Source organism: Somniosus microcephalus, chromosome 34 (assembly GCF_052327205.1).
Source record: "Somniosus microcephalus isolate GS21.2 chromosome 34, FLI_Smic_1.0, whole genome shotgun sequence".
In the NCBI taxonomy this organism is placed as follows: domain Eukaryota; kingdom Metazoa; phylum Chordata; class Chondrichthyes; order Squaliformes; family Somniosidae; genus Somniosus; species Somniosus microcephalus.
Genome location: NC_141020.1, coordinates 24744001 through 24766652, shown reverse-complemented (window position 1 = coordinate 24766652; position 22652 = coordinate 24744001). Strand labels below are relative to the sequence as shown.

At 48.0% G+C, this 22652-nt stretch overlaps 1 protein-coding gene across 3 annotated transcripts in view; it reads right to left on the bottom strand.

Annotated features, from left to right (window-relative positions):
- Positions 1 to 22652, bottom strand: part of LOC147096888 (synaptosomal-associated protein 25-like) — a 381047-nt gene that overhangs the window by 96751 nt on the left and 261644 nt on the right. The window contains exon 1 of one of the 3 annotated variants that reach the window (XM_085973585.1): positions 8875 to 9070. The exons of 1 other annotated variant lie outside the window; for it this stretch is intronic. The gene's annotated coding sequence lies outside the window, so the exon portion shown is untranslated. Of the gene's footprint in view, positions 1 to 8874; positions 9071 to 22652 lie in introns of those variants that run through there. One more of the 3 variants, XM_085973582.1, reaches the window with a different exon arrangement.

The window sequence follows — 22652 nt, the reverse complement described above, 5'->3', positions numbered from 1 at the left end:
GCTCCTGTGAAGCGCCTTGGGATGTTTACAGTGTAGCACCAGTTTCTGGAGGGCAGTTATACCAGTCACCGTGCATCATTCACTTTCAGTTACACCTCCACCCAGCGCCACTCTCCGAAGGCGTCAGACAGCAGTGAGACCAATGATCCTGACAGAAACCGCCAGGACCCACGAACAGCAGAACAAGGCAGGTCGGGCAGTTACTAATTCTAACCGCGGCCGATGACGAGAGTACCGTGTGTTGACGGTCAGCTGGGGCGTACAAATGTAATAGCACTCTCAGCTCGTCCATCCCGAAAAATCCAGTCTCCCCGTCACAATGTCTCTTAAATGGCACCAAGGTGTTTTGCTGCAGTCATCCCAGCTGGATGTCCACTCCGCACGTCAATCATTCCTTACATGGGGAAGAACTTCCTACATCAGTCCTAAATTTGTCTTAGTGTAAATGAATAAATTAACCCATGGTAGGGCTGCATTTAGATTACAGACATTTCTTCGATTTTGTCAGCCGGGGCTCAGTGGGCAGCATTCTCGCCTCTGAGTCAGAAGGTTGTGGGTTCAAGTCCCACTCCGGAGACCGGAACACAAAAATCTAGGCTGACACTCCATTGCAGTGCTGAGGGAGTGCTGCACTGTTGGAGGTGCCGTCTTTCCGATGAGATGTTAAACCGAGGCCCCGTCTGCTCTCTCAGGTGGACGTAAAAGATCCCACGGCACTATTTCAAAGAAGAGCAGGGGCGTTCTCCCCGGTGTCCTGGGGCCAATATTTATCCCTCAATCAACATCACTAAAAACACATTATCTGCTCATTATCACATTGCTGTTTGTGGGAGCTTGCTGTGCACAAATTGGCTGCCGCGTTTCTTACATTACAACAGTGACCACACTTCAAAAGTACTTCATTGGCTGTAAAGCGCTTTGGGACGTCCTGAGGTGGTGAAAGGCGCTGGAGAAATACAGGTCTTTCTTTTCATACTGAATTGTTTCAGAAATGAATCCATTCCAACATGTCCATGGAAGGCCAATTTAGGTTTTATTCAAAATCCCAATTTCATCTAAAAGATCTGTCTAAATGATAAATGACTTGCATCGTTTTCTAGTGCTGTTAGGGATACATGGCCCATGACTAGATCTGTTGAGTTTCATTTGTTGAGAGTGAGAATCATTTATTTAAGAGTTAACTGATCTTAACCAGTGTGTCTGGAATACTAGAACTGGCCATAGGATCCTCAGACTAGAGAGGGGAGGAAAATGATCCAAAGTTGCTGCTCCTGATCATCATCCAGTGACTCTTGTTGAGAAGTAAGTGCATGTCAGGCATGGAGAAGATTGGGCTCAGTGATGATACTCTCATGGTCGAAGAGCCTGACACTTACTGGCGAGTCTCTGACATGAAGATTGGACCATTCGGGTGAGGTACCAGAGAATTGTGTCAACACCTGTGGAGCTCTACCCTAGGATCAGCCGAGACCTTCAGCAGAGAAAGAGGGAGCATTGGGGAAACAAGGGACCCAGTCCAAGGTGTCGCTCTCTGAAAAGCAAAACCCCACCTCTGTTGAGGAAGAATTACAAAATCAAAGTTCTTTTGAAAAGTGCTGACTAGGTCACTATGCCTAGCGAGCAGGGCCGGTTCAAACCCCTAAAGGGTCGGAATCAATCTCCAGTCCTATCGTATCCCCAAGGTTGACCGCGCTGTGTAGCTGTGTGATCGTCAGGCCCGATGAAAGCCAATTTTATTCACAGCTCCACAGCCTGGAGACGGTTTCAAAATGTGCCACGTTTGCTGATATAAGTGTCGACACTTCAAAAGCAATTCATTGGTCGAAGAGATGCCATCAGGTTTCTCTGCGTTCGGGAGGGTTTAATCTTATACTAGGCCGGGCGATGTCCTAGTTTTTGGCCGGGCGATGTCCTAGTTTTTGTCTTCGTAGATCCACGGATAAAGTTTAAATCTCTGTTCCCCTTAACTTACATAAATCCCAAGTGGCTGATCCCAACTGATCTTGGTGTTCCGATAGAACCAGCAGTGCTAAGGATATCCCTTTCCAAACAACTAGGCCCAAAAAAATTTAAAAGAGGAAGAACAAGTGAGTAAGAAATATGGCCCCGGGTTTTCTATGGGCATGTTTGCAATGATAGATTCATTGAATCATTCAGGACAGAAGGAGGCCATTTGGCCCATCGTGCCTGTGCCCACTCGTTGAAAGAGCTCTCCAATTAGTCCCACTCTTTCCCCAGAGCCCTGCAAATGTTTCCTTTTCCAAGTATTTATCCAATTCTCTTTTGAAAGTTATTATTGAATCTGCTTCCACCGCCCTTTCAGGCAGCGCATTCCAGATCACAACAACTCACTGCGTTAAAAAAAAGAAGTTTCTTCATCTCCCTGCTTGTTCTTCTACCAATTATCTTAAATCTGTGTCTTCTGCTTACTGACCTTTCTGTCAGTGTCCTGTGCTCAGTACATTGACTACAAAATGCTTGGGGGTGCTGAGTTATAAATCCTTCCACGGCCTTACCCCACCCAACCTCTGCGATCTTTACTAACCCTACCTCCCAGCTTGCACCCTGTGTTCTTCTGAATCTGTGCCGTTATGCACCCATCTTCACCTCCCTTTCTTCATACCACCAACAGTGGCACAGTCTTCAGCTGGGGAGTGTCTTCCGAACTCCCTCTTCCTTCCTTCAAAAGCCTCCTCCGCACCTATCTCTGACCACACCTTCGGTCACCTGCGCTGACCCTTCCCCCAAACCCAGTGCATGTCACTGCAAAGCACCTCAGGGCATTTGGCACCGCTAAACACGCTACAGCGGTGCAAACTGTTACTGTCGAATCGCCTCACGCAGCTTCCTGTTGCGTAGGAAAACACAGCGGACAATCCGCTCCAGTGCTGTCCCATGAACAGCAACAAGGTGAAAGACCACTCTGTTTTTTTTGGGTGGGATTTGCTGAGAGAGGAACTGAAGCCTGTGTCACCAGAATCCCAGAACCCCCTGCTCTCTCCAAGTAATGCCATATGACCTTTAACATTCAGATGTGTGGGCAGAGTGCAACAGGGGCATTAGTAGCAGGCACCAAAAGAAAGACTTGCATTTCTATAGCGCCTTTCATGGCCACCGGACATCTCATAGTGCTTTACAGCGAATTAAGTACTTTTGGAGTGTAGTCACTGTTGTAATGTGGGAAACGCAGCAGCCAATTTGTGCACAGAAAGCCCCCACAGACAGCAATGTGATAATGACTGGATAATCTGTTTTTAGTGATGTTGATTGACAGATAAATATTGGCCTGTACACCAGGGAGAACGCCCCTACTCTTCGAAATAGTGCTGTGGGATCTTTTACATCCACCTGAGAGAGCAGACGGGGCCTCGGTTTAACGTCTCACCCAAAAGACAGCAACTCCGACAGTGCAGCACTCCCTCAGTATTGCACTGTGAGTGTCAGCCTGGATTTTTGTGCTCAAGTCCCTGGAGTGGGACTCAAACCCACAACCTTGTGACTCAGACGCGAGAGTGCTACCCACTGAGCCACAGCTGACACTTGGAAGAAATGTAAATTGAGACAGAAACAGTGCAGCATTGGCGAGCAATCCCTGGTCCCAATTAATCCTACCCTACCCAGGAGATGATGCATCCAATAATTTGACAGCCACCCAATAGTTGTACAGTGCATTGGGTCTGCTCGTTATGGTGTGACTGCAAATTAAATTATGTGACAGGCTTGCCCTGAGGGCAGGCAGCAATGAATTCCTGCTTATTTTTGGCAGTAGACAGCGAGGATTTCTTGCTGTGTTCAGTTCACTTATAAAAAAGAGATCCCCTCCTCTTTTATTTTTCCAGTGTTTGCTCCTCCCACCTCTCCTGAGGCCGCTCACTGCTTCCAGGCATGACAGCTCCTTGGAGCCGAGCAGCCTTTGGTACCTCGTCCCAAGCAGCCGTTCTTCATGTGTGAGCCTTCACAGTCAGCAGCACTGAGCTATTGAACTGTGGGGAACCTCACAGTCAAGCCCAATCCTATCTCCACCCAATGGCCACACACATGTACTTAAGATGATTAAAGGATTTGATAGGGTAGAGGGAGAGGAACTATTTCCTCTGGTGGGGGAGTCCAGAACAAGGGGGCACAACCTTAAAATTAGAGCCAGGCCGTTCAGGGGTGATGTCAGGAAGCACTTCTTCACACAAAGGGTGGTGGAAATCTGGAACTCTCTCCCCCAAAAATGCTTTTGAGGTTGGGGGGGGGTCAATTGAAAATTTCATAAGTGAGATTGCTAAGATTTTTTTTGGGTGCGGGGCCACTTTAACGGGCTGTGTGGCCCATTCAAATGTTGCGCATGTTTGGTCATTTCTGTTGAAAAGCCGGTGAGCCGGCCTGTGGGGGTCCTCCAGAGCGCTGAGCAGACTTAACAGCAACACCGGTCAGAGTATTAAAGGACAGGGAACCAAGGCGGGCAAATAGAGCCAAGATCCAATGGAGTGGTGGAAGAGGCTCGAGGGGCTGAATGGCCTCCTCCTGTTCCTACGTACTTTAGACATGGAGTCACTGGATAGCAGCCAAGCGCAGGAAACCCTGGTCAGTGTTCCCCCTTCCTAATCCGGTGACACTGAGGCACCATTAGCAGGAGCCCAGCTAAGATGAACCATCTCAATACAAGCCAGGATCGGAAGTGATAGCTCCCTGGGCTGCGAGGCTGACTGCTTTGACCATCTGAACTGAACAGAGGTGCCGGTTTGCCAGTTTAAATGGGTGGAATTAATCTTTTTTTGCAGGCCTTTTCTACATTCCTCCTGAGATCTCGCTTGCGCATTCCTTGCTCTTTTAGTCCAAGAATTCTATACTTGCACATATTAGTCATGACGTGGGTAAAGTGTCATCAAAGGCAGATGCTTGCTATGTAAAGGCAACGATCCAACCGGAGATAATCCAGCCTAGCGCTCCTTACAGAAACTGGCCCAAAGTAGCAACTGCACTGAGCACCCAGTCAGAATCAGCGCCTTCACCGAAGGAGATAATTGGAAAAAGAAATAAATGGCGATTAAGAATCTGAAGAGAGTAGCAGATTTGACAGTTACTCCCTTTAATGTGCTATAATTACACCTGCCTAATTACAGCAAATTGGTGGAGAGTTCTCCAGGGACCGAGCCGACAGTAAAATCCAATATGGTGGCATCAGCCATCTTTAATTATATCAGAATATAAGAATGTAATCAACAGCTCTAGTTACTGAAGCGCGTGCTAGCAGGTTTAATTTAGGAAAATAGGATCACAGAATCACAGAAACCCCACAGTGCAGATAGAGGCCATTTCGGCCCATCGAGCCTGCACCGACACATATCCCACCCGATCCCCGTAACCCCTACACCAACACATATCCCACCCTATCCCTGTAACCCCATGTATTTAATCCCCCTAACACTAAGGGTCAATTTATCATAGCCAATCAACCTAACCCGCACATCTTTGGACTGTGGGAGGAAACCGGAGCACCCAGAGGAAACCCACGCAAACACGGGGAGAATGTGCAAACTCCACACAGACAGTCGCCCGAGGCCGGATTCGAACCCGGGTCCCTGGCGCTGTGAGGCAGGTGGAGGACATTCAGCCCCTCGAGGCCGCTCCATTCAATTAGATCCTGGCTGACCTCCCGCCTTGGTTCCATGCACTAACTTCGCCGGGGAGCTACTTTTAGCGCCCCGGAAAAATTAGCGCCCCCGCGCTGGAACTTCAGTGGTTACGCCCCAAGAGGGAAGCGGGGCGCTCCTGGGCCTCTTGGGCCGCTGTGAGCTACGTGCTGCAGCGCCGTGCTACTGCAGGCCATCCTCCCCTTCTTAAAGGGGAGGGGCCTTGTGCAGTGCGACCCGGGGCCCAGCTAGGCCCCTGGGGATCAGGAGTGCCGGCAAAAGAGCCCGGCACTCAAGAGAAGTGCCGGGCTCTTGGAGCGCAGCCGGCACTCCGCGGGGGGGGGGGGGTGTTCAGGGGGACGGGAGCGCTGGCAGGCGGCCAGCAACAAAAATGGCCGCCCCGCACCTCACCTTTAAATTGTGCCTCCCCGGCTAATGTCTGGCAGTAAGTCAGGGGGCGCTACCGTAGATCGCGGCTGTGGTGCTGCGCACGGTGATAATGTCATCGCTGGCGGCGCAGTGCCACGGGGTGCTACCGGTTAACGCCGCTGCTAACCTCCTGCTGAATTTCGCGGAAGGCGTGGGCAGCCCCGCGCCCAGGCGCTGGTTGCTAATGGGAGGCGCAAAGCAACCCAATTTTTCACCCCCATATCTCTTAATACCCTTGCCTAACAAAAACCGATCACTCTCAGTTTTTGACATTTTCAGTTGCCCCTCCTCAGCCACAACAGCTCTTTGGGGGAGAGAGTTCCAGATTTCCACCACCCTTTTTGAGAAGTGCTTCCTGACATCACCCCTGAACAGCCTGGCTCTAATTTTAAGGTAATGCCCCCTTGTTCTCCCCCACCAGAGGGGTAGTTTCTTTCGATCTACCCGATCAACTCCTTCAATCACCTTAAACTCCTCCAGAGAAGTGTGTCAAAGATTTCTAGTGATCGAAGATGTCCTACAGAAACGAATATTCCAGAGGCAACCATGTTAAATATCAGGTCAAAACTGCAGTTTAAATGTGACTTTACATCACCATGACAAATGTTTACATGTAGCATTTTGTGCGAATCCATCAAGTTTCTATCCCTATTGATTAATCGGTGTCGATTCTGACTTTGAGCGAAATGATCTTTTTAAAAAATTATTTCATTCAGTACTTTAGATCGAGCTTGCATTTATATACAGCCTATAATGTCCTCAGAACATCTTAACAGCCAATAAATGAATTTTGAAGTGTAGTCACTGTTGTTGTGGAGATTAGCATGGAATGCAGCAAATAGCAATGAAATAATGGACAGTTCGTGGTGTTGGTTGAAAGATAATCGTGGACAGGGCACTGGGAGAACTCCCCTCCTCTTTATCGAACGGTATCATGGGATCTTTTATGTCCAGCTGAGAGGGCAGGCGGGGCCTCGGTTGAACGTCTCGTCCAAAAGACGCACCTCCGACAGTGCAGCACTCCCTCAGTGCCGCACTGGAGAATCAGTGTAGCCTAGGTGCTCACGTCCTGTAGATGGAGCTTGAAGCCACAACGTTTGAACTCAGAGGCGAGAGTGCTACTGCTGAGACAAGCTACGGCTAACAGACCAACTACTCAATTTAACTGTTTGCCCAGTTATACCGTCTGATTATCTCTTAGGAATGGAGCTGTTTGGGTTCCCTGTCCATTTCGATGGATATATGTTTAGTTCACAGAGGAGTAGGCGGAGTACAGGTTAATGCCCATTACATTCACTTTGTTCCCTTCAATCTTCTCCCATCTTCTTCTGAAGACACTGGTTCATACTGGCAGCAAGCCATTCCACCACAGGGGCATCGCACCCAATCTGGACCGTGTCCTCACTCAACGCCCACACATGTCCAATTAGTGATGAGGGGGGGGACCCGGCTGAGTTTCCCCCTCCTTGGTACAGGGTCTTGAGGGAGATTGTATTGTTCCTACTGACTCCCAACTACAGCTAATCCAAATAAAGCAAGAGATCTAGAATCAAACCTGAGGGCCACCCTGGTCTGAATGGCTCAGTCCCACGTTGGGCACACACCAAGTGAGCCACTGGGGAGGTCTGCCAATCATTTTGGAAAAGTCCCTTCATACTATCCCTATCACTCCGGGGAAATTCTCACCTTCACCGCCTGGGTGGGAATCTGGCGGATTCTCATCCCATTGCTTTCAACGTATCGGTTGTAACTGAAACGCTCACACTGTGAAGAGTTAAAATCCTGAATCTGTACTTTAAACTCACTCAGCACAAGACTGCTCGCTCGGCTCTGTGCCCCAGGGACGGTTCCACTGATGACGTTATTGGCTGAAAGTCCCCCCACAGTTTTGATCAGTCAACATATTAAGGCGTCATCAAGTGGGATAGTTGACTTGATAGGAGGGGGGGGCTGAATTTTAATAATATCCTGTGAAAGGGTCGATCTTTGGAGCCCTATTTGTCCAGCTTTATTGGTTTGATATCATAGCAACAGCACTCAACAGAACAGCCAGAATCAGCGCTCTGAAACTGGCACCAGAGGTTCACTGCTCAATACATTCAGCAGTGACGCTGTGTTTTACTGCAGGCTTATCATCTTAGAAATATTGAGAACTTTTACCGGCAGGACAGGGTCAGGCAGTGCACGCTCAGTCCTGGCCGGTTGTTCATGCCCCAGTATTTCAACTCCACACACAGACCCATTCAACAAATGGTCAACATGGTCCTCAGAGACCATCGCTGAGCTGGAGGGACAAAGCTGCATTTCCAGCCCAGCTGCTGTCCGAATGGGCTCGAATCTGACATCCTACCTTCTTAAGACACTTGTAACTGTTGGTACTTTTGATCAGAAGCAGGTGGTCCCCGCCTTCCCCCCCCCCCCCCCATTTTAAACACAAAGCCAAGTCAATGTTAACAAACAAACTAAAATCTTCGACAGTAAGATGCTGTCAAAAGCCCCCAAACACATGCCAATATATTTGAAATAAAGATCTAGCTCTCTCCCCCCCCCCCCCCCCCTTGCATAGAACAACTGCCCTTGCCCAGTCGGGGGCTGAATCTGACCACTCTATGTATTGAGGCGGATTGCTCTTTTCATAGTTTGACAATAATATTTCTGCTGTTCGCAAATCAAGTCAATCCGCTCAAAACAGGCAGAGCTCGGGGCGAGTGGTCCAGCCTGCACCTGGCTGGAATAAGTCAGCACTCTTTAATAACTCGCTGCGAAATGACCAGCTAGAATTGCTGCAGTTTTATTTGATGATTATTATTAATGCAGTACTAACCGTTAATCTCTCCCAATCCCTCGTGTTTCTTGTGCTGGAAAGAGCTGTGAGCATAAATCCAATCTCTGATCTCTCGCTCTCTCTGTCTCTCTCGCTCTCTGGTCCTGTGTCTTCTGATGAATGGCTGTTCTGAGAAGCCCTGAGACAAGGCAGCTCCGCAATTCCCACAATTCCCATTCAGTCGCGGCACTGAACACACTGCAGCAAAAAGTGCTGACAAGCTTTGAGTGACACTGCACCTCGGAGCCAGGCTCCACCCAGTCGGGTCCATGCAGCGAGCGCTCCCTGTCTCAGAGCAGCTCAAGGGGACACAAAGGAGCCTCACTGCAACCGGCTCAAACTGCTCCCTGCACAACTTGACAAAGGGATTAGAGGGGTGGGAGGGAGGAGAGGGGCTTCAGCTCTCTCTCTCTCTCATTGTAGAGGCACCTGGACTGACTGAGACTGGAATACAATGACTCCAGAATGGCATTGACCCTCACATAGGTTTATCTTTCTGGCTATTTTTTCTTTGTTTTACTGTCCACAAGGTCTCAAGCGTGTCCAGAAAAGTATGCAGCCAAAATGATAAGGCGTGCCCCCAATATGACAGACACTCCTTAAATGCTTCAGCAAGCGAGAGAAATGATAGCTGACGCTCTCCGGTACAGACTCTTTGTGTGTCAGCCGTGGCTCACTGGGCAGCACGCTCCCCTCTGAGGCAGAAGGTTGTGGGGTCAGAGCCCCACTCCAGAAACTTGAGCACATAAAGCTAGGCTGACACGCCGGTGTAGTGCTGAGGGAGCGCTGCACTGTCGGAGGTGCCGTCTTTCGAATGAGATGTTAAACCGAGGCCCCGTCTGCTTTTTCAATATTTATCCCTCAACCAACATAACAAAAGCAGATGATCTGGGCATTATCACATTGCTGTTTGTGGGAGCTTGCTGTGCGCAAATTAGCTGCTGCGTTTCCCACATTACAACAGTGACCACACGTCAAATAGTACTTCATTGGCTGTAAAGTGCTTTGAGACGTCCGGTGGTCATGAAAGGCGCTATATAAATGTAAGTCTTTTTTTCTCCGACAGGACCATTGAAGGATTCACACCGAAGGGTCAACTTTTCCCCGTACAGACATTATGAGGCCAAATGTCGAACATTTTCTGTTCTCATCTCATCTTAAAGCCTGTAAGTGGTCAGTTTTCTTGCAGCAATGTCTACTTTCAATTGCAAGAGTAGGTAATATATCAGGGTATCAATTCTCTGCCTTATTTTTTAAATGTGTGTTGTCCAGTCTGGATAAAATATGATGCAGCGTGAGAGTTGTAATTGGAAAGCTAGTGTGTAATTTGTACATTAACAGGATATTCTGGCCTCGCTTCAAGATCGCAGAGAATGATGTGAATCTAATAGGTGGAAAGATGAAAAGCCAACAGATTAGCAACCCTAGGATTCAGAGTGTGGGCTGTGAAGCTATCAACTTAGGAATCGCAGTGATTACGTCCGTGTTATATAATCACTGACAGTGTTACAATGAGATTCAGTGTGTGCACAGGGTTGAGTATGTGGCTTCTATTGTACACATGTAGGAGTACTCAAGTTATCTCAATACAAAGGAAACAAAGACTTTCATTTATACGGCTCGTGTGGAGCATAAACACCGGCAGAGACCTGTTGGGCCGAATGGCCTATTTCTGTGCTGTAGATTCTATGTAATTCATGGCTGCAGGAAGTCCCAAAGCACTTTACAACCAATGAAGTACCTCTGAAGTATAGCCACTGTGGCAATGGGAGTGACATACTTAAGTCTGGAACTAGAGTCTTAAACTTAAATAAAGCCAATTACATAGGTATGAAGGGGCGAGGTGGGGAAATTAGATTAAAAGGAATGATGGTAGAGGGGTGAGAGGGTTGTCCTATGAGGAGAGATTGAGTAGAATGGGCCGATACTCTCTGGAGTTTAGAAGAATGAGAGGTGATCTGATTGAAACATATAAGATTCTGAGGGGGATTGACAGGGTAGATGCTGAGAGGTTGTTTCCCCCTGGCTGGAGTGTCTAGAACCAGGGGTCACAGTCTCAGGATAAGGGGTTGGCCATTTAAGACTGAGATGAGGAGGAATTTCTTCACTCAGAGGGTTGTGAATCTTTGGAATTCTCTGCCCCAGAGGGCTGTGCATGCTCAGTCATCGAGTATATTCAAGGCTGAGATCGAGAGATTTTTGGACTCTAGGGGAATCAAGGGATATGGGGATCGGGCGGGAAAGTGGAGTTGCGGTCGAAGATCAGCCGTGATCTTATTGAATGGCGGAGCAGGCTCGAGGGGCCGAATGGCCGACTCCTGCTCCTAATTCTTATGTTCTTATAAGCAGTTGCAAACATTTAAAGAAATATTCCAAAGCTTTCAACGCATTGAGAAATAAAAACTCCAGGGGAAAAGTGATCCATCCATGGCTAACTAAAGAAGTTAAGGATTGTATTAGATTATAAGAAGAGGCTTATGGTGTTGCGAAGAACAATAGTAAGCCTGAGGAGTGGGAGAGCTTTAGAAACCAGCAAAGGATGAGCAAAAATGAAAAGGGAGAAAATAGAATATGAGAGTAAATTAGCAAGAAATATAAAACAAATTGTAAGAACTTCTACAAATATGTAAAAAGGAAGAGAGTAGCAAAAGTAAACATAATAAGGTGGATGAATTAGCTGCGCAAATAGATGTAAACAGATATGATATAATTGGGATTACGGAAACATGGCTCCAGGGTGACCAAGGCTGGGAATTCAACATCCAGGGGTATTCAATATTCAGGAAGGACAGGCAAAAAGGAAAAGGAGGTGGGGTAGCATTGCTGGTTACAGAGGAGATTAACACAATAGTAAGGAAGGATATTAGCTCTGATGCTGTGGAATCTGTATGGGTAGAGCTGAGAAATAACAAGGGGCAGATAACATTAGTGGGAGTTGTATACAGACCCCCAAACAGTAATGCTGAGGTTGGGGATGGCATTAAATGGGAAATTAGAGACGCGTGCAATAAGTGCACAGCAGTTATCATGGGTGACTTTAATCTACATATAGATTGGGCTAACCAAATTTGTAACAATACTGTGAAGGAGGAATTCCTAGAATGTATACAGGATGGTTTCCTGGACCAATATGTCGAGGAACGCCCCCATCTGAAATGTCCCCTCTGACCTTCCCCTCTCTGACCCTGAACATAGAAACATAGAAACATAGAAGATAGGAGCAGGAGTAGGCCATTCGGCCCTTCGAGCCTGCTCCGCCATTCAATGAGATCATGGCTGATCATCCAAATTCAGTACCCTGTCCCTGCCTTCTCCCCATATCCCTTGATCCCTTAAGCCTTAAGAAATATATCCAACTCCTTTTTGAATATATTTAATGAACTGGCCTCCATCGCCCTCTGTGGCAGAGAATTCCACAGGTTCACCACTCTCTGGGTGAAGAAATTCCTCCTCATTTCAGTCCTAAATGGCCTACCCCTTATCCTTAGACTATGACCCCTGGTTCTGGACTCCCCGGCCATCATAAACATCCTTCCTGCATCTAGTCTGTCCAGGCCTGACAGAATTTTATAGGTTTCGATGAGATCCCCTCTCAATCTTCTAAACTCCAGTGAGTATAAGCCCAATCGACCCAATCTCTCCTCATACGTCATTCCTGCCATCCCAGGTATCAGCCTGGTGAATCTTCGCTGCACTCCTTCCATGGCAAGAATGTCCTTCCTCAGGTAAGGTGACCAAAACTGCACACAATACTCAAGCTGCGGTCTCACCAAGGCCCTGTACAACTGTAGCAAGACATCCTTGTTCCTGTACTCGAACCCTCTTGCTACGAAGGCCAACATACCATTTGCCTTCTTAACCGCCTGCTGCACCTGCATGCTTACCTTCAGCGACTGGTGCACAAGAACACCCAGGTCTCTTTGCACTTCCCCTTCTCCCAATCTATTGCCATTCAAATAATAATCTGCCTTCCTGTTTTTGCCACCAAAGTGGATAACCTCACATTTATCCACATTATAGTGCATTTGCCATGTTTCTGCCCAATCACCCAATCTGTCCAAATCGTACTGGAGTTTCTCGACATCCTCCTCACAGCTTACCCTCCCACCCAGCTTTGTGTCGTCTGCAAATTTGGAGATATTACATCCAATTCCCTCGTCCAGATCATTAATATATATTGTGAACAGCTGGGGTCCTAGGACCGATCCTTGCGGTACCCCACTAGTCACTGCCTGCCACTCGGAAAACGACCCGTTTATTCCAACTCTTTGCTTTCTATGCACCAACCAGTTCTCTATCCAAGTCAATACCTTGCCCCCAATCCCATGTGCCTTAATTTTGCACGCTAATCTCTTATGTGGGACCTTATCGAAAGCCTTCTGAAAGTCCAGATACACCACATCCACTGGTTCTCCCTTATCTATTTTACCAGTTACATCCTCAAAAAATTCCAGTAGATTAGTCAAGCATGATTTACCTTTTGTAAATCCATGTTGACTTTGTCCGATCCTGTCACTGCTTACCAAGTGCTCTGCTATTACATCTTTTATAATAGATTCTAGCATTTTCCCCACTACCGATGTCAGGCTTACCGGTCTATAATTCCCCGCTTTTTCTCTACCACCTTTTTTGAATAGTGGGGTAACATTAGCTACCCGCCAATCCATGGGTACTGTTCCAGAGTCTATCGAGTTCTGGAAGATGACCAGCAATGCATCTACTATTTCTAGGGCCACTTCCTTAAGTACCCTGGGATGTAGATTATCAGGCCCTGAGGATTTATCGGCCTTCAGTCCCATCAATTTTCCTCACACCATTTCCGGTCAGTCCTCAGCAAAGGCCTGAGCTTCATCCCCTTACGCCCCCATCTGAATAGCTTCCGGTCGCCTGTCACTTTAATTCTCCACTTCACTCCCACTCTGATCTCTCTGTTCTCGGCCTATTACATTGTTCTAATGAAGCTCAACGTAAGCTTGAGGAACAGCACCTCATCTTTCGATTGGGCACTCTGCAGCCTTCCGGACTCAACATAGAGTTCAACAATTTCAGATAATTATCCCTGCCCCCATTTTTCATGCAGTATGATTTTGCCATTCCCATTTGCAACATTTTCACAGCATGTTCTTTCAATTCCTTCCTCCCCTCCTAAACCCCCACCCCCACCCCCGGTCTTTGCACCTGCTTAATATCTGTTACATTACCAGCTTTTTCCAGTTCTGATGAAGGGTCCCAGACCTGAAATGTTAACCTTGTTTCTCTCTCCACGGATGCTGCCTGGCCTGCTGAGTATTTCCAGCATTTTCTGTTGTTATATTAGAGATCAGGCCATCTTAGACTGGGTATTATGTAATGAGAAAGGATTAATTAGCAATCTTGTTGTGCGAGGCCCCTTGAGGAGGAGCGATCATAATATGATAGAATTCTTCATTAAGATGGAGAGTGAAGTAGTTGACTCAGAGATTAGGGTCCTGAATTTAAATAAAGGAAACTACGATGGTATGAGGCGCGAAATGGCTAGGATGGATTGGGGAATGTTACTTAAAGGGTTGACGGTGGATAGGCAATGGCAAACTTTTAAAGATCGCATGGATGAACTACAGAATTTGTTCATCCCTGTCTGGCATAAAAATAAAACAAAAAAGGTGGCTCAACCGTGGCTAACAAGGGAAATTAGGGATAGCATAAGATCCAAGGAGAGGACATACAAATTGGCCAGAAAATGCAGCAAACCTAAGGAGTGGGAGCAGTTTAGGATTCAGCAAAGGAGGACAAAGGGATTAATTAAGAGGGGGAAAATAGAGTATGAGAGTAAGCTTGCTCGGAACATAAAAACTGACTGTAAAAGCTTCTATAGATATGTGAAGAGAAAAAGATTGGTGAAGTCAAGCGTAGGTCCCTTGCAGTCAGAATCAGGGGAATTTATAATGGGGAACAAAGAAATGGCAGACCAAATAAATACATACTTTGGTTCTGTCTTCACAAAGAAGGACACAAATAACCTCCCAGAGATGTCGGGGAACATAGGGTCTAATGAAAGGGAGGAACTGAATGAAATCAGTATTTGTAGGGAAATGGTGTTAGGGAAATTGACGGGATTGAAGGCCGATAAATCCCCAGGGCCTGATAATCTACATCCTAGGGTACTTAAGGAAGTGGCCCTAGAAATAGTAGATGCATTGCTGGTCATCTTCCAGAATTCTATAGACTCTGGAACAGTTCCCATGGATTGGAGGGTAGCTGATGTAACCCCACTATTTATAAAAGGTGGTAGAGAGAAAATGGGGAATTATAGACCGGTAAGCCTGACATCGGTAGTGGGGAAAATGCTAGAGTCCATTACAAAAGATGTAATAGCAGAGCACTTGGAAAACAGTGACAGAATCGGACAAAGTCAACACGGATTTACGAAAGGTAAATCATGCTTGACTAATCTACTGGAATTTTTTGAGGATGTAACTGGTAGAATAGATAAGGGAGAACCAGTGGATGTGGTGTATTTGGACTTTCAGAAGGCTTTTGATAAGGTCCCGCATAAGAGATTAGCTTACAAAGTTAAAGCACATGGGATTGGGGGTAAGGTACTGACTTGGATAGAGAACTGGTTGGCAGACAAGTAGCAAAGAGTTGGAATAAACGGGTCTTTTTCCAAGTGGCAGGCAGTGACTAGTGGGGTACCGCAGGGATCGGTGCTAGGACCCCAGCTATTCACAATATATATTAATGATCTAGACGAGGGAACTAGATGTAATATCTCCAAGTTTGCAGATGACACAAAGCTGGGTGGGCATGTGTGCTGTGAGGAGGATGCAGAGAAACTCCAGTATGATTTGGACATGTTGGGTGATTGGGCAGATGCATGGCCGATGCAGTATAATGTGGATAAATGCGAGGTTATCCACTTTAGTGGCAAAAACAGGAAGGCAGATTATTATCTGAACAGCAATAGATTGGGAGAAGGGGAAGTGCAATGAGACCTGGGTGTCCTTGTGCACCAGTCGCTGAAGGTAAGCATGCAGGTGCAACAGGCGGTTAAGAAGGCAAATGGTATGTTGGCCTTCATAGCGAAAGGATTCGAGTACAAGAGCAAGGATGTCTTGCTGCAGTTGTACAGGGGCTTGGTGAGACCACACCTTGAGTATTGTGTGCAGTTTTGGGCACCTTATCTGAGGAAGGATGTTCTTGCCATGGAGGGAGTGCAGCGAAGATTCACCAGACTGATACCTGGGATGGCAGGAATGACGTATGACGAGAGATTGGGTCGATTGGGCTTATACTCGCTGGAGTTTAGAAGAATGAGAGGGGATCCCATTGAAACTTATAAAATCCTAACAGGACTAGACAGACTAGATGCAGGAAGGATGTTCCCGATGGCGGGGGAGTCCAGAACCAGGGGTCACAGTCTAAGGATAAGGGGTAAGCCATTTAGGACTGAGATGAGGAGGAATTTCTTCACCCAGAGAGTGGTGAACCTGTGGAATTCTCTATCACAGAAGGCAGTTGAGGCCAATTCATTAAATATATTCAAGAAGGAGTTAAATATATTTCTTAAGGCTAAAGGGATCAAGGGATATGGGGAGAAGGCAGGGACAGGGTACTGAATTTTGGATTATCAGCCATGATCTCATTGAATGGCGGAGCAGGCTCGAGGGGCCGAATGGCCTACTCCTGCTCCTATCTTCTATGTCTATGTTTCTATGAAAGGCCTTGGGCACCCTCGATCCAATTGCTAATGAACATGGGTCCACAGGCCCCCAAAACTGTCCCTCCTAATTGGCAATAAATTGACAACCTGATTCAGAAAGGCAAGGGATAGCTGGAATAGGAAATGGAAAAATGTTACACTGCTGCAAGCAAGGGTGGCTCTGGTCACTGGCCCAGTGGTAGCCCTCTTGAGTCAAAAAGTGCCGGGTTCAAGACCCACTCAAGGATTTGAGGACGTATGGTAGGCTGACACTTCAGTGCAGTGCTGAGGGAGTGCTGCTTTGTCACAAGTGCTGTCTTTTGGATGACATCTTAAAGCAAGGCCCCATCTGCCCTCCTCGGGTGGACATAACAGATCCCATGTCACTATCTCGAAGAAGGAAAGGGCAGTTCTCCCCAGTATCCTGACCAGCATGCCTTCCTCAATCAACAACACCAAGAACTGATTAACTGGTCATTAATCTCAATGCTGTTTGGCTGTGAGGCACTTTCGTACATCCTAAGGACATGAAAGATGCTAGATAAATTCAAGTCTTTCTGTTATCTTCAGGGTTTCGGTTAGATTGAGGCAAAGTAGAAGCATCTTTACTCACTGTGCCATACTTTACCTGGGAGTACTTGGCGCTGGCACTAATTGCCTGATCTAGGAAGTGTTCCATTCCCAGCATTAATATCCCTCACCCTTGATAAGTAGACAAATGAAAAAAAAAGTAGAGAGAACTAAGGAAAGCGTGGTACAAAAACAAGTCAATTAGCGCATCATTCCAAGTCACTTCCAACAGACTTATCATCAATTGTGATTTAGTCAACCTCCTCGCCGAGTGAGTAATCACAGAGATTACTCACCAGAATGGAATACTGAGGAGATTCTCTGCAACACCCAAGGCTATTGAGTGAAGATTCTCTCACTGACAGAAATGTGTGTTTGTTTGTTCAGGATGACTGCCGATATCTGACTCCAGGGTTTCTGACAGACTTGTGCCAAAGTTCCGGCATTGGATCAGCAGAACCCCTGAGAGAAATTCCTGGCAGATGCTCAAATGGAAGACACAGCTCCCAGTTCATCCACGGAGTTTAGATACCTTTGCTGGAACTAAAGTGACAAGCGCTGTGGTTTATTCCATGGCATTCCTTTCACATTACAGCCATTTGTTTTCAAGTAAATGGCACCCCATCCATTGGCTTAGACATCCACTCCCTCCACCGCCGGCGCACCGTGGCTGCAGTGTGGACCATCTACAAGATGCACTGCAGCAACTCGCCAAGGCTTCATCGACAGCTCCTCCCAAACCCTCGGCCTCTACCACCTAGAAGGACAAGGGCAGCAGGCGCATGTGAACACCACCACCTCCACGTTCCCCTCCAAGTCACACACCATCCCGACTTGGAAATGTATCACCGTTCCTTCATCGTCGCTGGGTCAAAGTCCTGGAACTCCCTCCCTGACAGCACTGTGGGAGCACCTTCACCACACGGACTGCAGCGGTTCAAGAAGGTGGCTCACCACCACCTTCTCAAGGGCAACTAGGGATGGGCAATAAATGCCGGCCTTGCCAGCGACACCCACAGGTTGGGAATGAATAAAAAAAGACAGAGTTTAAACAGATTTTGCAAAGGACTCAACACAGACATGGACTGGAGAGCCAGGCCCATGGGGATTTGATCTGATTGAAGGAGTCCGTGTTATCACCTGCCCAGATTCCGACCGGCAGCCAGTCGGTCTATCTTATACTCGCTAGAGTTTAGAAGAATGAGAGGGGATCTCATTGAAACTTAGAAAATTCTAACAGGATGTAATGAAATCTGTTTGTCTTGCCTGTATTCGTTCTTGCCTGTATTCGTTTTGCACTCATGTATATTACCCTCCCCCACACGGTGTATAGTTTCACTTCCTCTTCCCTGACTAACCTGGAAGGTTCCAGGTCTTGGCTCTTGGCTCCGCCCCTGACCTCTCTTACTTAAAGATCCCAGGATCTGTATGACTCATTCCTGTGAGCCAGTCAGTGTGTTGAGATGTTAGCTCTGATCTTAGTGATTAAAAGCCAACTTGTTAAAATCTATAACTTCTAGTTTTGTGGTTATTGAAGGCACATCAATTTTAATCACTAAAGAATACTAGGATGGATCGACTCCTAAAACCAGAGCGTCTGGACTTGGATCCACATTCTGCTGAAGCATCAAATCAATTTGGACACTGGCTCAAATGCTTCGAACTCTTCGCGAGGGCCTCATCCGCTAGCGAGGTAGATAAACTGAGTCTACTGACTACTCGCGTTAATCATCGGATTTATTCGTTCATCCGGGACGCCACCTCTTACATGGAGGCCATCACTATCCTGAAGGCCCAATACCAGAGGCCAGTAAACAAAGTGTACGCCAGACATCTGCTGGCTACACGCAGGCAGCGACCTGAGGAATCAATGGACGATTTCTTACAGGGCCGAAAGGACTTGGTCCGGGATTGTAACTGCAAGGCCGTGACGGCCAACGTGTACTCTGACGAATTGGTCTGCGATTCCTTCATCACGGGCCTCAAATTGAATTATATCCGGCAGAGACTGCTGGAGAAGGAGGTCCTGGACTTAAAAAAGGCAGTGGCCACTGCGCGATCGCTGGACGTGGCCCAGAAAAACTCTGACTCTTATTCTTCCGGCCATGCGGCCCTCACCGCCTCGTGCGCGCCGAGCGGGCCGCCATCTTGGAATCAGCCATCTTCCCCATCCAGGTCTCAGACCAGCTCTACACCGCCGGAGTCCCCACACAGAAGTTCACCCAGGAGTCCTACTACAGCGGCAATGTCTCGAGGCCCGAAATGCTACTTCTGCGGCCAGGCCAAGCACCCCAGACAACGATGCCCAGCGAAGGACGCTACATGCTTCAAATGTAAGAAAAAGGGGCATTTTAGCAAAGTCTGCAGGGGGAATCCGATTTCCAACTCCGTCACCGCCTCGTGCGTGCCGTGCGGGCCGCCATCTTGGGATCCGCCACCTTTTCCCGACTCAACGGCCGCCCAGGGCCCAACAGTGGCTTCGATCACGGTGGATCAATCCAGGCCACACCCGTTGACAAAATCTATGATGGACATACAGGTAAACGGGAATTTAACGAAATGTTTAATTGACTGTGGGAGTACCGAGAGTTTTATCCACCCTAGCCTGGTACGGCGGCACTCATTAACGGTAACCCCTACACGGAGCAGAATTGCTATGGCTGCTAAGCCCCACACTTTGGACATTTTGGGCTACTGTGTGGTAACACTGAATGTAAAAGGCACGGACTACAAGGATTTTAAACTCCTCGTGATGCCAGAACTCTGTGTTAATGTAATCTTGGGCCTGGACTTCCAGTGCCACCACGAAAGTGTCACGCTAGCATATGGCAGGTCCCAGCCGCCACTCACAGTCTGTGGCCTATCAACCTTAAAAATCAGCCCGCCCTCTTTATTCGCTAATCTCGCTCCGAACTGTAGGCCCATAGCGACCAAAAGTAGACGGTACAGTCTGGAAGACAGACACTTTATCAAGGCGGAAGTGGACAGGCTCCTGCGGGAAGGCATTATTGAATGCAGTACCAGTCCGTGGCGTGCCCAAGTAGTCATAGTTAAAAATAGCGAAAAGAAACGGATGGTAATTGACTACAGCCAGACTGTTAATATTTATACCCAGCTGGACGCCTACCCTTTACCCCGCATATCAGAAATGGTCAACCAGATTGCGCAATACCGAGTCTTCTCGACTATCGACCTCAAATCCGCGTATCACCAGCTCCCCATTAGAACGGAGGACCGCCCATACACCGCCTTTGAGGCGAACGGACGCCTCTACCATTTTCTCAGAGTGCCCTTTGGGGTAACAAATGGGGTCTCGGTCTTCCAACGTGAGATGGACCGCATGGTTGATGAGAATAAACTACAAGCTACCTACCCCTATCTGGACAATGTCACTATCTGCGGGCACAACCAGCAAGACCACGATCTAAATCTTGCGAGATTTTTAAAAACTGCCCTAAAGCTGAATCTAACCTACAACGAAGACAAATGTGTCTTCAACACAACCCGTCTCTGTATCCTCGGCTGTGTGGTGGAAGATGGGGTAATTGGACCGGACCCTGACCGATTACGCCCCCTAAAGGAACTGGCCCTGCCACACAATCCCAAAGCTTTAAAAAGGTGCCTGGGATTTTTTTCGTATTATGCCCAATGGGTGCCCAATTACTCTGATAAGGCCCGACCCCTCATTAAATCGACGTCCTTCCCACTATCAGCTGAAGCTCGGGAGGCTTTCACCAGTATCAAACAGGACATTGAAAGGGCTGCACTGTGTGCAGTGGACGAAAGCATTCCCTTTCAAGTCGAAAGCGATGCGTCAGACTTTGCCTTAGCTGCGACCCTCAATCAGGCTGGGAGACCTGTGGCCTTCTTCTCCCGAACCCTTCAGGGACCTGAAATCAGGCACTCTTCTGTCGAGAAGGAGGCACAAGCTATAGTGGAGGCAGTGCGGCACTGGAGACACTACCTAGCCGGCAAACGTTTCACCCTGCTCACCGACCAGCGGTCGGTGGCTTTCATGTTTAATAACAAAGGGGGAAAATCAAGAATGACAAAATACTCAGGTGGAGGATCGAACTATCCACGTTTGACTATGATATTATGTACAGGCCGGGAGCCCTTAATGAACCCCCAGACGCCCTATCGCGGGGAATGTGTGCCAGCATTCATACGGACAAATTACAGGGTCTCCACAACGACCTCTGTCACCCAGGGGTCACCCGACTATACCATTTTATAAAGTCCCGCAATTTGCCCCACTCCATCGAGGAGGTCAGGGCAATGACCAGAGCCTGCCGCACCTGTGCGGAATGCAAGCCTCGTTTCTACAGGCCTGACCGTGCACACCTTATCAAAGCCACACGGCCATTCGAGCGCCTAAGTCTGGACTTCAAGGGACCCCTTCCCTCTGCCGACCGTAACGTATACTTCCTCAATATCATCGATGAATATTCCCGCTTCCCCTTCGCCATTCCCTGCCCAGACATGACCAGTGCCACGGTCAAGTGTCTCTGTAATCTATTCTGCATGTTTGGCATGCCGAACTACATACACAGCGATAGGGGGACGTCATTTATGAGTGACGAACTGCGCCAGTTCTTGCTCTCAAAGGGGATAGCCACTAGCAGAACCACTAGCTACAACCCCCGGGGTAATGGGCAAGTGGAAAGGGAGAATGCTACTGTTTGGAAGGCTGCCACGTTAGCCTTAAAGTCAAAAGGCCTTCCGACCTCCCGCTGGCAGGAAGTCCTCCCAGACGTGCTCCACTCCATAAGGTCTCTGTTATGCACAGCCACTAACGCTACCCCTCACGAAAAGATGTTCGTTTTCCCCCGGAAATCCACCTCGGGCATACCTCTACCCGCGTGGCTGACGTCTCCGGGGACAGTACTATTGCGGAAGCACGTGAGAGGCCATAAAACGGACCCCCTTGTGGAAAAGGTACAGCTCCTCCATGCAAACCCTCAGTACGCCTATATCGAATACTCTGACAGGCGAGAGGACACTGTTTCCATGAAAGACCTCGCTCCCTCGGGGAGCGGAGAGAACGATGAGAGACTACCCGAGGAAGACCTACACCAAAAAGAGACAGGACGCCCAGAGGTATCAGTACCCAACTTTAAACTGGAGGACACTGCAGATAACCTGGAAGACACTGCGGAGGCCCGGACAGCGGAGGAACCAGAATCCACTCCCCTAGAGGCACCCCAACCGGCTTTGCACCGATCACTGAGAACCGCAAAACCTCCTGACAGACTCACTTATACCAACTTTTTAGAAACATCACCCCGATGGACTAAATCTAAAGAAGGGGTGAATGTAATGAAATCTGTTTGTCTTACCTGTATTCGTTCTTGCCTGTATTCGTTTTGCACTCATGTATATTACCCTCCCCCACACGGTGTATAGTTTCACTTCCTCTTCCCTGACTAACCTGGAAGGTTCCAGGTCTTGGCTCTTCGCTCCGCCCCTGACTTCTCTTACTTAAAGATCCCAGGATCTGTATGACTCATTCCTGTGAGCCAGTCAG